General features: G+C 37.8%; 1 long non-coding RNA gene across 3 annotated transcripts in view; it reads left to right on the top strand.

Moving 5' to 3' along the window:
• LOC146768377 (uncharacterized) overlaps positions 1-15,747 on the top strand; it is a 95,385-nt gene that overhangs the window by 78,570 nt on the left and 1,068 nt on the right. For 2 of the 3 annotated variants that reach the window (XR_014952893.1, XR_014952891.1), the window contains one exon: positions 3,731-15,742. The exons of the other annotated variant lie outside the window; for it this stretch is intronic. This is a non-coding gene — a long non-coding RNA (uncharacterized LOC146768377). Of the gene's footprint in view, positions 1-3,730; positions 15,743-15,747 lie in introns of those variants that run through there. 3 annotated transcript variants of the gene reach the window in all.

The following is a 15,747-nucleotide window of genomic DNA, read 5'->3' as shown; positions in this document are numbered from 1 at the left end:
ATGCTGTCTTCTCTCCATTTGGCAATGAGCTTGAAAACCACCAAAATCATTCAGCTGCTCTGTCTTCTGTCTTTTCAGTTGCATGCTCAAGGTAGTGTTTCTTGCCTCACATATCAATGAATATTTCAATCTGCTCCATCTTCTCTACCAAGTCATGGTGAAGATTACTAGACTCTTGGCTTAGTTAGTCTAACACTGCTAAAGGAACTTTTAAGGAAAAGCATGACACCACACTTTCCCATAATAATGTTAGAGTTTCTTTTGCAGTTTTTCTAAGCATTCCTTTACAAGCCTTTTGCTCATTGCTGATACCTGCCACAAATTCACATGACCTTCCAACTAATTCTGAATTGCTATCTAGTATTTCCCTATAGGGACTGAATTTTTAAAAGTTTTTGATAAATACATTTTGATGGAGTCTTTATGTCTCTTTCTTACTCACAGAAAAGCTAGGAAAAGATCCTGGAGTTCAGGAATTAAAGCTTAATGTCTCCTGGGAAAAAGGGAATAGAAAAAGAGACAGGCAATGGCTCTCCTTTTGATCTATCATCAGGTCAGCCGAAACAACAATATGAAATGCTCAAAAATAAAGCAGGGATTGGTCACTTGAGCCATACCAACTGCTGGAAAATCTGATGCCCTTTCCTTGGCACCCACACAGCACAGTGATTAATTTGCAGCCTAGTGACCTAGACAGTTTCCTGTTTTGCCTAAGCCTACAGCCATCACCAGATCCGCATTTCCAGTCTGGCAAACTAACACAGGAGGCACAGGTATGACAAAAGCCTCGTGGCATTACAGGCAGTCCTCACATCAGACTTGTAGGTGCCAATGGGTCTTTGCTGGTGGTAATGATGCAGGAATGCAGCTGCTACCAGTGGAAATGGCAAGTGACAGGCTTTGGAGATGCTGCTTATATGCCTACAGTGTCAAGTATTGCTTGCACCCTTTTCTGTAGCTTTAAGTAACTTGCCAGTGTATTAAGAATGCAACTTTATTTATCTAAAAGCATAAATGCAAAACATACTGATTTCAGCCTCACCTGGGTCAAAATTGACCATAAAAGTGTATTAAATAGTACTAATATATGTAGATGCCTGAAATTTATCAAGAAGAAATTTATCAAGAAACAGAAAGAGGAGAGGACAGAAAATAAATTCTTGCTAAGGAATCAAATATTTCATATGATCAGAAAAAAAATTATTGATATTTCTGATCAGTTCCAAAGTATAGATTTGCTCTGTCTGTCTATTAATGAAAGCCTTTAGATCCTTCTTCTCAGTCTAGTCTGAGTGAGAACCATCCAGTCTGAGCTTAGAAGCAGCAATAAATTTCAGTGCTCTGTTGTATCCTGTAGGGCTCATAGCAATTACTGCAAGAACACACCTAAACCATAGTAAATTTACCCTTAGGAATCAATTGTTTTCTTTCCCAGATACCTTCCCTACTTTCCCTTCCACACCCACTTCTGTTTTCTCTGAGAAGCAAAGTTGAGGAGATGAGACTGTTTTCTACATAAGACAGAGACAAGGAAAGGCAGCTCATTTCTTTTGACCTGAGTGAAACCTGCCCTTCAGGACCAATTCCAAGTTTCAAAGTAGACAAATCAATCCTTCTTACAGCATTCATTATGTTGTGCACTGGAGGACAAGAAGGTTAAAGAGGCATGTATTTCCATACATCCTGTTTATGTGAATTGCTAAGGTCAGGCCTGAGTTGTCCTGAAGACTGGAAGAATCTTCTCTTTCAAGGGAAGCTACCTAGGGTTTAGATAGTAATTTCAGAAGTCTTGTACAGTGTCTCACTTGACATATGGGCTGTAATCAGAGCAGGCTTTTCCTCTAGGGACAGGTCTACATGTCCATAAAGACATGATGGAGCAGAAAACAAAGGAAGGTTCAGATATTTCAAATCTACTGGGTACTGAGTCATGCTGAGCTGTGCAATATTGAGCAAAATGACAGTAGGGGAACACTTTTATTGTTGTCATTGTCCTTCTTCCCTTTCTCCTCTCCTGTTCATCATCTTCCATGAGGCCCAACACAGTAATTTGAACAGTAGAAGGAGCATAGCTGTGCTGCTGCTTTGTGCAATAGCATAGCTGTGCTAATGCTTGGCTGCTTCAAGGTTTAGATTACACTGTTAAATACTCCAGCTGAGCTCTGTGTTTTGTCAGCAGTTTGTAAAGAGCAGCAACAGCACAAGCACATTGATAGCCACAGGGTGCTGGAAATCTCTTTGTAAAAATAAATTATTATGTATAGGTCAATATTTTTAAAGCATAGTATATTTCAAATCTGAACAATATATGCTGTGAAAATTTGTTTGCATACTCACCATTGTCACTGAGGTTTGAGGAAAGTTAGGCTGGACATGGAAAGGCAGCTTAGTAGCACAAGATCTCTGAGAAGCCCTGAGTCATCTCTGTGAGTTTCTACTTGAGGTCTCTTATAAGAGATTTCTTCGTACACAAAACCCAGATTTAAAGCATGAGTGGGTAGTCTCCATTTGCAAATAAACATTAAATATGTTACATTGTGTTCTTTGGAATGGGGTTCAAGGCTGAGCCTCCCAGTTTCCAGCCTGATGGAAAAACCATCCAGCACCTGAAACCTTCTCACTGCAGAGGGTTAATACCAATAACCTTGGGCACTCCCAGGGGTAGTGCAGAAAGGAGGCAGAAAATGAATTTAAATACTATAGTAATACTTCATAGAGTAAGTACTACAGCCTGAGTAGTACACCTGATTATACCCTGCCTTCCCACATTTTATGAGAAATAGTTGGTTGAAGCACGCAACCTGAAGAGGAAATTCAAACTGCAAGTAGATGGCTTCCTAATCCTCTTTACAGCTAGGGATTAACCGCTAAGTTTTCTTCTTGAATACTTTTAAGTTGTCAGTTTAGGCTGCTCCCTGTTCCTTTAGGATCCTCACATATGATCTTAAGCTTTGCCTCTACGTGCTACAGGAAGAGTGAGCATTGAATTCAAGGACTGTGTGCACTGTTGCTGGTGAAATGGTATGAAATGAACATGAAAGGCTTTTACACAACTTGTGTTACCTGAACATACTTCTGGTGGTTAGGAGCCATCCCAAACTCTGATGAAGTCAGCAGCTGAACCTGCACTAATGGCAGTGCTGCAGAGTCAATCTCAGCATTGTGTTGGCCAGAGATCTCCACTGATGGAGCATGTCCTGAGATGTGAGGTATTTTCATGGAGATTATGAATAGAAGGGTGAAACAAAAGGCTCAGGGATTATGGAGTCTTGAGGGTTTAGCCAACACAGATCACAAAAAAAAGTAAATGCACTTCACTCATCAAGTGCTCCTTTCTAATGAGAAGGCCAGTTGAACCTCATTTGACTAAAAGACTAAAAGCTTTATTACAGATTGTGCACATATCAGCCACAAGTCAGTCATATAAATTGCTGTGATTGCTGACTACAGAAATCTTTGCTGTTACCTAAAATAATCCTTTCTTGAGGAAGTAATAGAGTAAGACAGGTGCTCATCCATCACTAAAGTGTAATAATAAGAGGAAAACAATAAAGGTAACTATTTTATAGAGCAACATTTTAATTTATAATATAATACAATATAATTTTTAATTATATACAATATAATTAAAAAACATAATTCGCTGATGATAAAAAATGTCAGTTTCTTACACATCAGCTTCATGGAGTAGAACAGTTCAAAGGCCTGATTATCTCTGGTTTTCTTTCAGGAGACATCAGAGTGTATTCACCTCATCCATGATGCAGAACAGGGATTTGTATTTGTGGGGGCTGCACTGTAGGCTACAGACATTTGAAGTTTTCTTATTGCCTCACTTCAACTCATCTTTAATATTTTTCTCTTATGGTGCTGGCACCACCTGTAGTCCTGCTATTGGGTGATAGCTGGGCTGCATGAAACATGACTCTGGCATTGTGTCCTGTGTGCAATATAATGTTACTATCGCTGTACTACCATGCTACAGATTTAATTGTAAATATCCACATGGTCCTCACCCTATACACAGCTAACTGATTTCAAGAGGTGCTGTCTAGTCATTCACTAGATAAAACTGGACTGTGGTTAACCCTTTCGTGGGGCAAATTGCAGCTAATTGATTGCAAGGAAAAGATGCACGATTCCAATGTGGCACCTCCCATACATTCATTGTCACTTGTTCATTCCTTGACAAGGAAGTTATAGTTTTGAAGGATTCATCTACAGCCTGTACAGACCTGTCAAGTCACACGTGCTGAGTAAAGGCTGGCTCGCCCTTCTGGCCCCCTTTGCCTGTCCCCTCCCAGTGACATCTCAGGTTTTGTAGCACGTAGAGGCAGCTTTTCCCTTTGTTGACCCCCTGTGTCACTTGCAGCTGGCCACTGTTATCAGCTCTTTCCTGGGAACAACGCTCTGCGTAGGTCCTGTCTTACCACAGGCTTTTCCAGCATGATTCCCATGTCTTGCAAAATCTGATTGCAACACATTCAACAGCTCCTCTGACTGCAGTGTTATTGATATTCTTCTAAACAGAGCAAACTTGCATGTCAGTTGGGAAGTAAACATAATCCTGACTCCATTTACAGAAATTTCTGTCTATCTTTGAATGGAAAAGATCGGCAAGCCTGAGAGGAGTGTAATGTTAGTCAGTGTGTGAACTGAACTCAGTACAATGCTATCTCCATTCTCAAAGATCATGGGAAAAGCGCAGTACTTTTTTTGCTGATTCAGTGCAGAGAATTTTTGATTGTTTCCTCTCAGAGCAATGTCACTCTCTGTGCATGTCATTCACTTACTAATGTAGACCTAGCTTATATTTTTCAGCAATTCTTTTCCTTGCTAATCTTTCATATATGCATGGGTGGAGTACTCATGGTAACTCAAACCTGTCCAGCAAGGAAGTCACTGCATGAAAGATGTATCAATCTCCATGACACATTTAAAATTGTAACTGACAATTTATTCTGGAATTTCAGAGTGATTCTAAGAGCTTTTCAATAGCATCTTATTAAACTTCTATTTAGAAAAAACTTGTTAGATGATGTTACTTTCTTTTTTTTTAAAGAAATATGCTGATTTAGTAACATTTTATTAGGCACAGGATATCGTCTTTTATACTGAGATTATTATGGCTGGTCAATTCATGGTTCCAAACTAAAAAATGTCAAGCTCTTGTTCTATTGTTTAATTAATTTATTTATTGTTTAATTCAAAGGTTCGAAGAAACATTTTTCTTGTTATAGCAATGTGATAAGCACCAAATACTCCAAATTATTCAGATGTTGGAAAATGTCAGCCTCAATCATATTTACATTTTTTAATTAAAATTTTCTGTTGTAATGTTGAACTGACATTTTTTCTAACTGCTTTTATTTTTCAAGTTATTCATAGAGATAAATGAATGTTCATTAAAATACATATCTACTTTGGACTCCCTGTGTCTTTTTTAAAGCTTGTTATGGAAATAAAAAATATGCATAATTAGGAGCAGATAGTAAAAAGAATGAAACCTCACCAGACCTTTAAATTTGCAAACTGATCCAGTAAAAAAGCCAAGAAATGCAAGAAGCCCTAAAGTAAAAAACACCCTTGAGAAATAGAAACAGCAATTGATTTTATTCAAGAAAAGCATTCTTATTAGTTTAAACTCCTCTGTGTTAACAAGTCATGAAATATTATGATCAGAAATTAATTTATTAAATTGATATATGTACCATGAGAATAATCTGATTAAATATTTAATTTTAAAAGAATATTATAAATTACAGGATAAACATCCATTTCTTAAATACATTCAAAAACCTGTGAAAGGTAATTATACTTCTAGCACAGAAAAGGGTAAAATATGCCATTAAGTTATAAGTCTAATAGAACTGTAGCAGTTCAATAAAAATGGAGTCAAATTCTTCCATCATTTACAGAAAGAGCTGAGTCTGTCTACATTCATGAATAGCCTGTCAGATGTCTGGGATGAAATTGCACTACATTTTTTTTTTGAGCAATTGCATCAGAATATGGGAAAGGGATAGGTCTGGTACTCTTTTTCAGGGTGTGTTCTTTTACCTTGCTGTTTTATAGCACAGGACAAGTGGTCCCAGCTGGGCTGTTAATAGAGCTTGGACCCCTTTAAGAGGACATGTCTCAGTCACATTGCTTCTTAGTAGATTGGATTGCCCAGGTCTATTAACATCTATGACTCACTTGTGTCTGTGACCCTGTTTAACATATTTTATTATAAATTCTGTAGTGAGCTGGAGTTGAACTGCTCTAGACAACCTCTATTAGCATGAATCATTATTATCTAAACTTTCAAAGGTAGAACTGGATCTATGTTGTCTGGTTTCAGCATAACCAAACCTAGCTTGCAAACATATTGTAGCCTGGAGCTCTATCACTTAAAAACAAACTTGAATTTGCTATGCCAAAAGCAGTATTCATTAGTCAGTCTTGAATTTCAAATCCTGGCTTGTAACAAGGAATCAAGAGAAATAAATGTTTTAATAAAAGTAAACACTAAAATTGTTTGAGAAATAATGGTTGTGATTATCAAGGTGCTACTTTGTCCTTGCATCATGAATGTTACAGGCAGCCCTGATTCTCCCTCAAAAAAACTGTGGTATATAGAAAGATGACCAATAAAGATGATCAAAGCTATGAATGACTTCCAGGGGAGGAACAATTATACAGGCTAGGAAACTTTATCCTGGAAAACAGACCATTGAGGGGATATATGATAAATTAATAAAAAATTGGGAGTGGCATGGTGAGGTTGAATAGGCATCACTTGTTCATTGTATCTCTTCATGGCAGAAGTTGAGACATCAAATTAATTCATAAAGTGATTGGGTCAAAAGAGACAAAATGAGGTGGATTTTTCATGTAGCATGTGTTAACATTAAGCACTACTTGTGAAAGGGTTTTTTGAAAGTTAAAACTTGCAAAGGTGGAAGGCCAAACTGGAAAAGTTCATGAAACAGATATCTATAGAATCTCAGAGTACACAGTGCCCATGAACGGCCCACATTGCAAGTAATCAGTCTGCTGCAACTTTTGGGAGAAGCATGACTACTCACTTGTCCTGTTTTCTTAATTTTTCACTTGATATCCTGTTCTATCTATAATTTTGGTCTGATCCAGCACAGTTATTATGTTCTTTTTTTATTAATTGATCATTTTGAATATTTATACAGCACATACGCACTTTTTTGGGTACCTATCCAAGAACTGAGTTTGTGTCTCAAGATTACTTCCTGAAAAACATTAGAGAAAATCTGTCAGAATAGAAATAAAATATGAATGAATATAGTGTGATCTGCATTTTAAAATGAAATAAAACATAAGACACTAGTCCAAAAGTTCGTAGCTTAAATATACACATATAGTTTTACTAAGTCTTTCATTGTGGTATAAAACATTTAAGAGATTTCAGCATTGCTATGAAATACATTATCTTTCACCATCAGTGAAATTAAGTAGCAAAATATATTTTTAAAAGTCATTGTATTGGAAATGGAAATAGTATGTAATGAGACTGAGAAAGCAGACAATCATAGGTGGAAGAATCTGACCTGTAATACAGGTAGTATTGCTAACTATTATTTAGGCCTCTTACATTATTTGCCTACTTGAAAATCTAGTGAAACATACTCTGATTTTGATCAGAGTCTTATGAAAATTGTCATGAAATATGACAATTGAGTATATGTTTTACTTGCCAACTTCATGGTGGTAAATTCAACATTTGGGTATGCCATTGAGAGACCTCAGTGAAACACTACATAGGGAGGTATTTGTTTCTGACTGGTATCCTTTATTTATCTGTCAGGTGAAATCACTCTGCAGTTGACAGCAGAAAACTGGAGTGCAAATAGATACTGGTTTTAAAATCATAGTTCTCTCTTGTCTGATGATTTCATGGTTTTTTTGAGAGAGTTGGGATGGAAAAGGGGACAGACTACATTTAACCCTGTCCCAGAGGCTGTCCTGTCTCTAAATTGTAAAGTCATATATTTGATGGATGGGACCATTCAGTGGAATTGGCTAGATGGTGGCACTGAAAGATCTGTGCTGACCATCTCTATGGCCAAGTGGAGACCAGTGATGAATGGCATTCCTCAGGGGCCATCACTGGGACCAGCACTGATCAACATCTTTGTCAGTGTCATGGACAGTGGGACTGAGGGCACCCTGAGCAAGTTAGCTGCTGGCACCAAGCTGTGTGGTGTAGTCAGCACACTGCAGGGAAGGGATGCCATCCAGAGGGACATGGACAGGTTTGAGAGGTGGGCCTGTGTGGACCTCATGAAGTTCAACAGGTCCTGCACTGGGACTGGGGCAATCCCAAGCATGTACAAATTGGGCAGAGGATGGATTGAGAGCAGTCTGAAGGAGAAAGTTTTGAGGATGTTGGTTGACAAGAAGTTCAACATATCTCAGCAGTGTATGCTTGCAGCCCAGAAAGCTGCCATATCCTGGGCTGCATTAACAGCAGGTCAAGGGAGGTGATTATCTCCCTCTATTCTTTTCTTGTGAGACCTTACTTGGCATATTACATCCAGCTATGGGGCCCTCAGCATAAGAAGGATGGGGACATGGTGTGGCAAGTTCAGAGAAAGGCTGCATAGATGATCAGAGGACTGGAGCACCTCTCCTGTAAAGAGAGTGGAAAGAATTGGGGTTGTTAAGCCTTGAAAAAAAAGTGCTCCAGGGAGATCTAATAAAAGCCTTCCAGTTACTCAATGGGGCTTAAAAAAAAACTGGAGAAGGATTTTTATAAGGGCATAGGACAAGAGGGAATGGCTTTAAACTGAGAGTAGGCTTAGATATAAGGAAGTAATTCTTTACTGTGGGGAGACACTGGAACAGATTGCCCAGAGAAGTTGTGGATGCCTCATCCCTGGAAGTGGCTGGCCAGGTGGGATGGGGTTTAGATCTTATCTAATACCTTAAAGATCATCTAGTTCCAATTGCCCTGCCACTGGTACAGTGAACAGTGTTACAGTGAACAGTGTCTCTGCCAGTGACAGGGGGACTGGAACTAGATAATCTTTAAGGTATTTTCCAGCTCCAACTATCATATGATTGGATGATAATTCAAGTGGGTCAGTGGTGCGTTTGTAAATGAAATGTGAATTCAACCAGCAAAACACATGAATGTCATTGGGAAGGTTGACACTTTTGGAGATGTGAAAGCAAAGGACTTATACCTTTCTTGCTTCTTACTTTCTTTGAGGAAGAAGGAAGTATTTACCTTGGTAACAGGGATTAAAAATCAACAGTAGCAAACAGACAAGTACATCTGTTCAATAGTAATAGAATATATGAAATGAGATGTTAACTGGTATTTCTAGCACTGCTACTCCATCAACAGCAGCTCCTTTCCTAGTGCTTTCTCCTGCCATTGGGCCCCATAGCATGTATCCCCACATGACCCTGTAGGAAGTGTCAACGAAATCTGACTAGGCTAATCAGACTTCTGACTGCTCCAGAGGACAGTACATGGGACAAAATGGAGTATTAACTTCCTGGGGAAATGCTGGAAGGGAAGGACTGTTCAGTCCCCTAAGAAACAGTACTTTAAATAGTCATGCCTCTAATGTGCCTTTTCTCATATTTTGCTCAGGTGGATAATACCTATTATCCACCTATTAAGAAAGCATAAGTTAAGACACAGGCTGTTTGCAATAGAATACCATAAATTAACAAGAAATAGACTTAAAAACTAACAGAATCAAAAAAGTAACAGTAAATGTCTGAGTAGCCTTTTTTTTTAGGTTTTAACATACCTCAAATTGCATGCAGACTTGCACAGCAACAACTATCATTACTGCATAAAACATAAAAATGCATCCAAAAAATTTTTGAGATACAGATGGTTTGCTTTGCTATTAATGTTTGTATTCAATAATAATTTTACTTTCTGAATTTAGTCTTAAACTGACTGCCCTTTGCAGCTCAGAAAATTACCTTTGTTAATATTAACCAAAAATATTTTATAACTAACACTGAGTGACAGATAAAAGCACAGTTCTACTCAATGGGAATATTCCACTCTGTGTAAACATAAACCCCCTAACTGACAATGTAGTCTAATAAAATTATTTGTTCTCTATTTTCTAATTTTCTGTGTTTTCTCATTGTATCAAAATTGGATAAAATAAAACAATGGACCAGCTATAATACAGCACACTGCTTCAAACTGTCAAGCAGGAAAAACTGTTGCTATCAAAATAAAACCCAGCAACAGTGGTCTCTCACTTCGTGTTAAGGAGAATAATCATCACAAAAAATATCTCCTACCAAAAGTTATAAGACAAAGACTCTTTGTCAAACAAGAGGAGTGTTTCATTATTCTAAAGAAAGTCACTAGGCAGTGACTTGTGAAAGCACAAGTTTATGAGAAGTTAGCGACTTTTGGGAGAGGGGGGAAAGTGGAGGTAAAAGAATGATCTGAAGGTAGAGTTGGGCTTTTCTCCCTGCAGGGGAAGTTTGGTGGAAAAGATTAAGAATTTTTTTCAGTAAAAGGTGGCATGAAGAGATGAAGTAAACATTTGGAAGACAGATTATTAAGTGAAACAGAGCAAGCTGAAGGCAGAGGCACGTTGAAAATTGACTTTGATAAACCAGAGGGCTGGGCAATCACCAAATGTATGAAGTTTACAAAGGGAGAGAAAGGGTCAGATTCTGCACCTGGAATGTACAGAAAGACTGGGGAATGACATACTGGAAAGAAGAAAGGTGAAAGGGCCCTGGGGGTCCTGGTCACTGGCCAGTTTTACATGAGTCAGCAGTGCCCTGGCAGCCAAGAGGGCCAAATGTGTCCTGGGGGGCATCAGGCACAGCATCACCAGCCAGGCAAGGGAGGGGATTGTCCCACTCTGCTGTGCACTGGGGCAGCCTCACCTCGAGTACTGGGGGCAGTTTTGGGTGCCATAATATAAAAAAGACATGAAGCTATTAGAGAGTGTCCAAAGGAGGGCAATGAAGATGGTGAAGAGCCTTGAGGGGAAGGCATTTTGAGGAGCAGTGGATGTCACTTTGACCTTTCCCCCTGGGGAAGAGGAGACTGAGGGGTCTACAATATCCTCATGAGGAGAAGATGAGGAGCAGACCCTGATCTCTTCTCTATGGTGACCAGTGACAGGACCAGAGGGAATGGTCTGAAACTGTGTCAAGAAAGTTTTAGATTAGATATCAGAAAAAGATTCTTCACCATAGGAGTGGTTGGGCACTGGAACAGGCTCCCCAGAGAAGTGGTCACAGCACCAGAGTTAAAGAGTTTGGACAACACTCTCAGATACACAATGTGACTCTTGGGGTGTGCAGAGCCAGGATTCGGACTTGATCCTTGTCAATGACTTCCAATTCAGAGTATTCTGTGATTCTTGAAGTGTATGGAGGAATGGGATTCTAGGGAATGAGATCTACAAATGAATGGGTGAGTTATGTTAACACTGAAGAAGCCTGAGCTTAACATATTATGCAAATAGGAATCATAGAAAAAATGTTGAAAGAAAGATAATCAGCAAGAATGATTCAGGAAAGTGTTTGTAATGTAGGGAAATAGGTAACCAAACCTTTCTGAAAGTTTGAAATAAGGAAAAAACTGTGGCTGATTGTATAAGAAGCTAAACTAAAATGAAAATTTCCACTCCTTCCCAGGTTCAGATACCATTGAGTAAAAAGTAAAGAAAGAAAAAAGCTCAAAACAAAGTGGAAATGACTACGAGATAAGTCAGATCACTGAATTTCGATTTTAGGACACCTGAAATAACTCCTCCAGATGAGATCTTTTCCTCTGTCCCCTTCCTTCTTCTGTCCACTTTGATGCACCTCAGAGTTGTTAAACCTTATGTAATTTCCATCATAGGTGAATTCTGTAGGTCTGCTACTCCAGACAAATTAAGTTCTTAGGGTATAAACAATTAACAAGTCAGCCCCACTGAAATCAGACACATTTTTTACTTAGGAATTTATGACTTCCTCAATTCCAACTTATATTTACCATCCCAGACAGAAACCACACTTATAGAGGAAAATCAAACAGACAAACAAAAATTGCATATATACCCTAAATCTTGCTTTTTCCAATTGTTAGCCCAGGAGAACTGAAGTTCTTCAAGGACTATTGTGCCTCTGTGTGACAGAAATTCTCTTAGCAACAACTTACACTCCCCTGGAAATATAGTCTCCCTTTAAAGGTCACTATTTTTATATCAGGAGTCAAAGACATGTTTCTGACTTTGTCTTGTAAACAGCTTCAGTGACTTATGATGAATTTATTTATTATTAAAAGAGTCATTATTTTGTCTTCTTGTTTGTAGTTCTTTACAAAGCTGTATTACAATGAATCAATATCCTATTACAAAAATATACTAATTGCTGGGCATACACCTTTACCACAAATTATAGCAGAAATCCTGTGGTCTTGTAATGCACACTTTAACTACATCTTGTTGCAGTAAGTATTAGAAGAGTAACTGAGGGAGAGGAACCTGTGCATGTTCCACCCAAAGGTGTATTATTTTTCCATGAATTAACGTAATGTAAACAAAGGGATCAGTTTTCTGCAGTTCAGTGAGGTTATAATTAAAGGATAGTGAATAACACATCTAATTATTAGGAGATGGGAACTTGATAACTTTGGGGAAAGGACCTCTCTGATGTTTTGCTTACAACAACAAGTTGGACTCAGTGAACCTGTAAACATATTTTATAGCCTTATATTATGAATGTCAACTATGAGTTTATTGCCCTTTAGTCAGACTGGGGACAAAGACAATGATTTGCTCAAATGTGTTAGCCTTTTGAATATCAAGGAGATGCTACCTGCTTCTTAAAATCCTGTCACTCTTTAGCTCTTATGAAAGGAATTACATAGTTTTACTAGATAATTTAATCACTAAAAATCTATCACTATTATCCTGTTTTACCTTAAATTCATTTCTATCTGCTTTTCATCATAGAATGGTTTGGCTGGTTAGGGATCTTATAGATTATCTAGTTCCAACCCTCATGGCCATGGGCAGGGATATTTTTCACTAGACCAGATTCCTCCAAGTCCATCTGACCTGGCCTTGAACGCTTCTGGAAAAGAGGCACCCATAACTTCTCTGAGCCAGCGCTGAGTTTCTCATCACTGATACAATCCAAATCCTTCTCTTCGGGGCTGCTCTGAACCCAGGGCTGCCCTGCCTGTATTTTTACTTGGGACTGTCCCAACACAGGTGCAATACCTTACAACTGGCCTTGAACTTCATGAGTTTCATATGGGCTCACTCTTCAGGCCTTCTGGATGGCATCCCTTCCATCCAGCATGTTGACTGCACCACACAACTTGATGTCAGCAATCTTGCTGAGTGTGCACTCAATCCCACTGTCCATGAAACTGACAAAGATGCTAAGCAGCACCAGTCTCAGTATCAACCCCTAAGGAATGCCACTCGTCACTGGTTTCCATATCTAGCCATTGACCCCACTATGGATAATTCCCAGGCCTATTAATACATTTTCAAAACAAAAGTTAGTAGTTAATTTTGTATGGTCTTAAATCCACATTTATTACACATGGAAGGAGTAAAACTGCTGAGTTGCACTAGTAATGGGAATGAGCAAATTGTTGGTAGGTAGAGTAGGATGATTTACAAATCTAAAGTTCCTAATTTAAGTGTTTTGAAATGAAAAAAAATGAAGTATCAGGCAATTTAAAAAACATTCCTAATAAAGATGAGTTTCTGAGAAATCATTATATGATGTTGCAAACCAATTAAATATTCAAACCAGCAAAGTCCTGGATACAGAAATCAAACGTGATTAACATTGGTCAGTCAATGTGTTTCATGGAGTGAGACTGACTGAAAAAAGATAGTATCAATGATGGAAGGAAGAAGGTGCTGTATGAAGGGGTGGTTAATGCCTTCTATGATTAATTTAAAAATCCTGCTGTGGTGACGGAAACAGATGGAGCATTTCTATTGAGTGACACCCAAGGCACAGTGCCGCTCACTTCAGAGATGTGCAGAAAATAGATGACAGATTAAGAACTTACAATTGATGGGGTGTGTACATGCTTTCTTCCTTCTGTAGTTTACTGATGTACAGAATCAATGGAATAACTAGACAGAAATCAGCTCCCAAATTTCATTGTCAACAAAGAAAAAAGCTATAGGACCTTGTTTCTGCTTTCACCATCATATGAACTTCAGAGCTGAGCAGTCTGGTATGCAGAAAGCCTCACCATGGCAGGTTTATTTTTCTTTTTTTTTTCTGTCTACACCAATTAATCTGTATGAATTGGTATGGAATATTACTTGTTCTTATGAGCTCTCTGTATCCATGGATTACCTACATTATTTTAAAATCTTAAAAAAGGCTATGAAAATCCTATTTAAGCAAAACATAAAGCATTTCCCGCAGGAACCAATGAGTTAATTTAAGCCCCTAAGGTACAGACCTTTTCCACCGTTTGATTAAAAATATCAATACATATTATTGGAGAATAATAAATAAGACATTGAGAGTAATAAAATTACTGGTTGGAATAGCTGCAAGAATATCTGATGCCCTTTGATTCTTGTTAACTGTATTGGTATTTTTTTGTATTATAGAAACACCAATAATAAAAAAAATGTTATAACACCATAGAAAGGAAAATAATGCCATTGAAGAGCTCTAGACCATGTTGCTAAACAAAGCTAAAGTAGTGAAATGATCAGAGACAAACATGCATAGTTTATTCAAAGTCTTATTTTCTCTGAAAAAAAGATGCCATTGTCTAACTTAAGTGAGAGGGTACAAATAACAGTGACAGGGGACATGTGAAATAGTTAAGTCTCAGAGAGTTTCTGGCTTTTACTACTTGTTGCTTTGAAAAGGGAAAATGTAAATGAATCAAGTTCCATCTTGTACAGAAGATAAGGCTCCTACTCTTCATTGCAAAGAGTAGGAGGTGTTGACAAGTTATATCTGCACAAATGCCACTGGGAGAACTTGTATTGCTATTTGATTTGGACATTGATAGAGGAATAAAATTTTCTTCATTATTATTCAGGCTACTTCAAAATATTAATACTGACCAAATGCAATTGTTGCAATTGTTTGAAATAATATAGCTTTGTTCTCTGATGGTCCAAACATTTTTGCATTTATTACATAAGGAAGTCAAGAAAAAGCCTTATGTCGCAACCTCTCTCATGTTAATGTGCAAACACACAAGCCAAATATCATACACAATATGTGCAAATGACAAACATCTAATTTGTATTGACAGTTATCACAATTATTTGCACAAATTACTGTCACATACATATGCATAATTAGTTACATTCAATAACCAATTTGTTTCCAGATTGAAGTGTGCATTTTCTATGTGCAGATATGGTTATCTGAACAATTTGCTATTTTCCAGACACTTTAATGCTTTTGATCTCCAGGATAAGAATTTTTCTTCTGCAAATAATACCCAGAGATGCATTTCTAAAGACAAACAGCTCTTGCTTTGCCCTCTCACCTACAGGAAAGTCATCATTGTGATATATATCTTCTGTCTTCTCTTTTAGTATAAAATATATATAAATAATATACTTTAAATACTGTAAATCTTCTTTCTTACACTCTACAGTTATCAAATCCCAGACACATACAGTTTTCCTCTTACAGTGGAAACAACAGACAATTAGGCTATGCTCAGAGTAATTTTTAAAAACAATTTAAACTGATGACAGGAATTTTTTTTTCTTCTGAAACCATCAT

The sequence above is a fragment of the Lonchura striata genome, chromosome 2, assembly GCF_050655825.1.
Source record: "Lonchura striata isolate lonStrDom1 chromosome 2, ASM5065582v1, whole genome shotgun sequence".
Lineage (NCBI taxonomy): Eukaryota > Metazoa > Chordata > Aves > Passeriformes > Estrildidae > Lonchura > Lonchura striata.
This window is presented reverse-complemented; position numbering and strand designations above follow the sequence as displayed.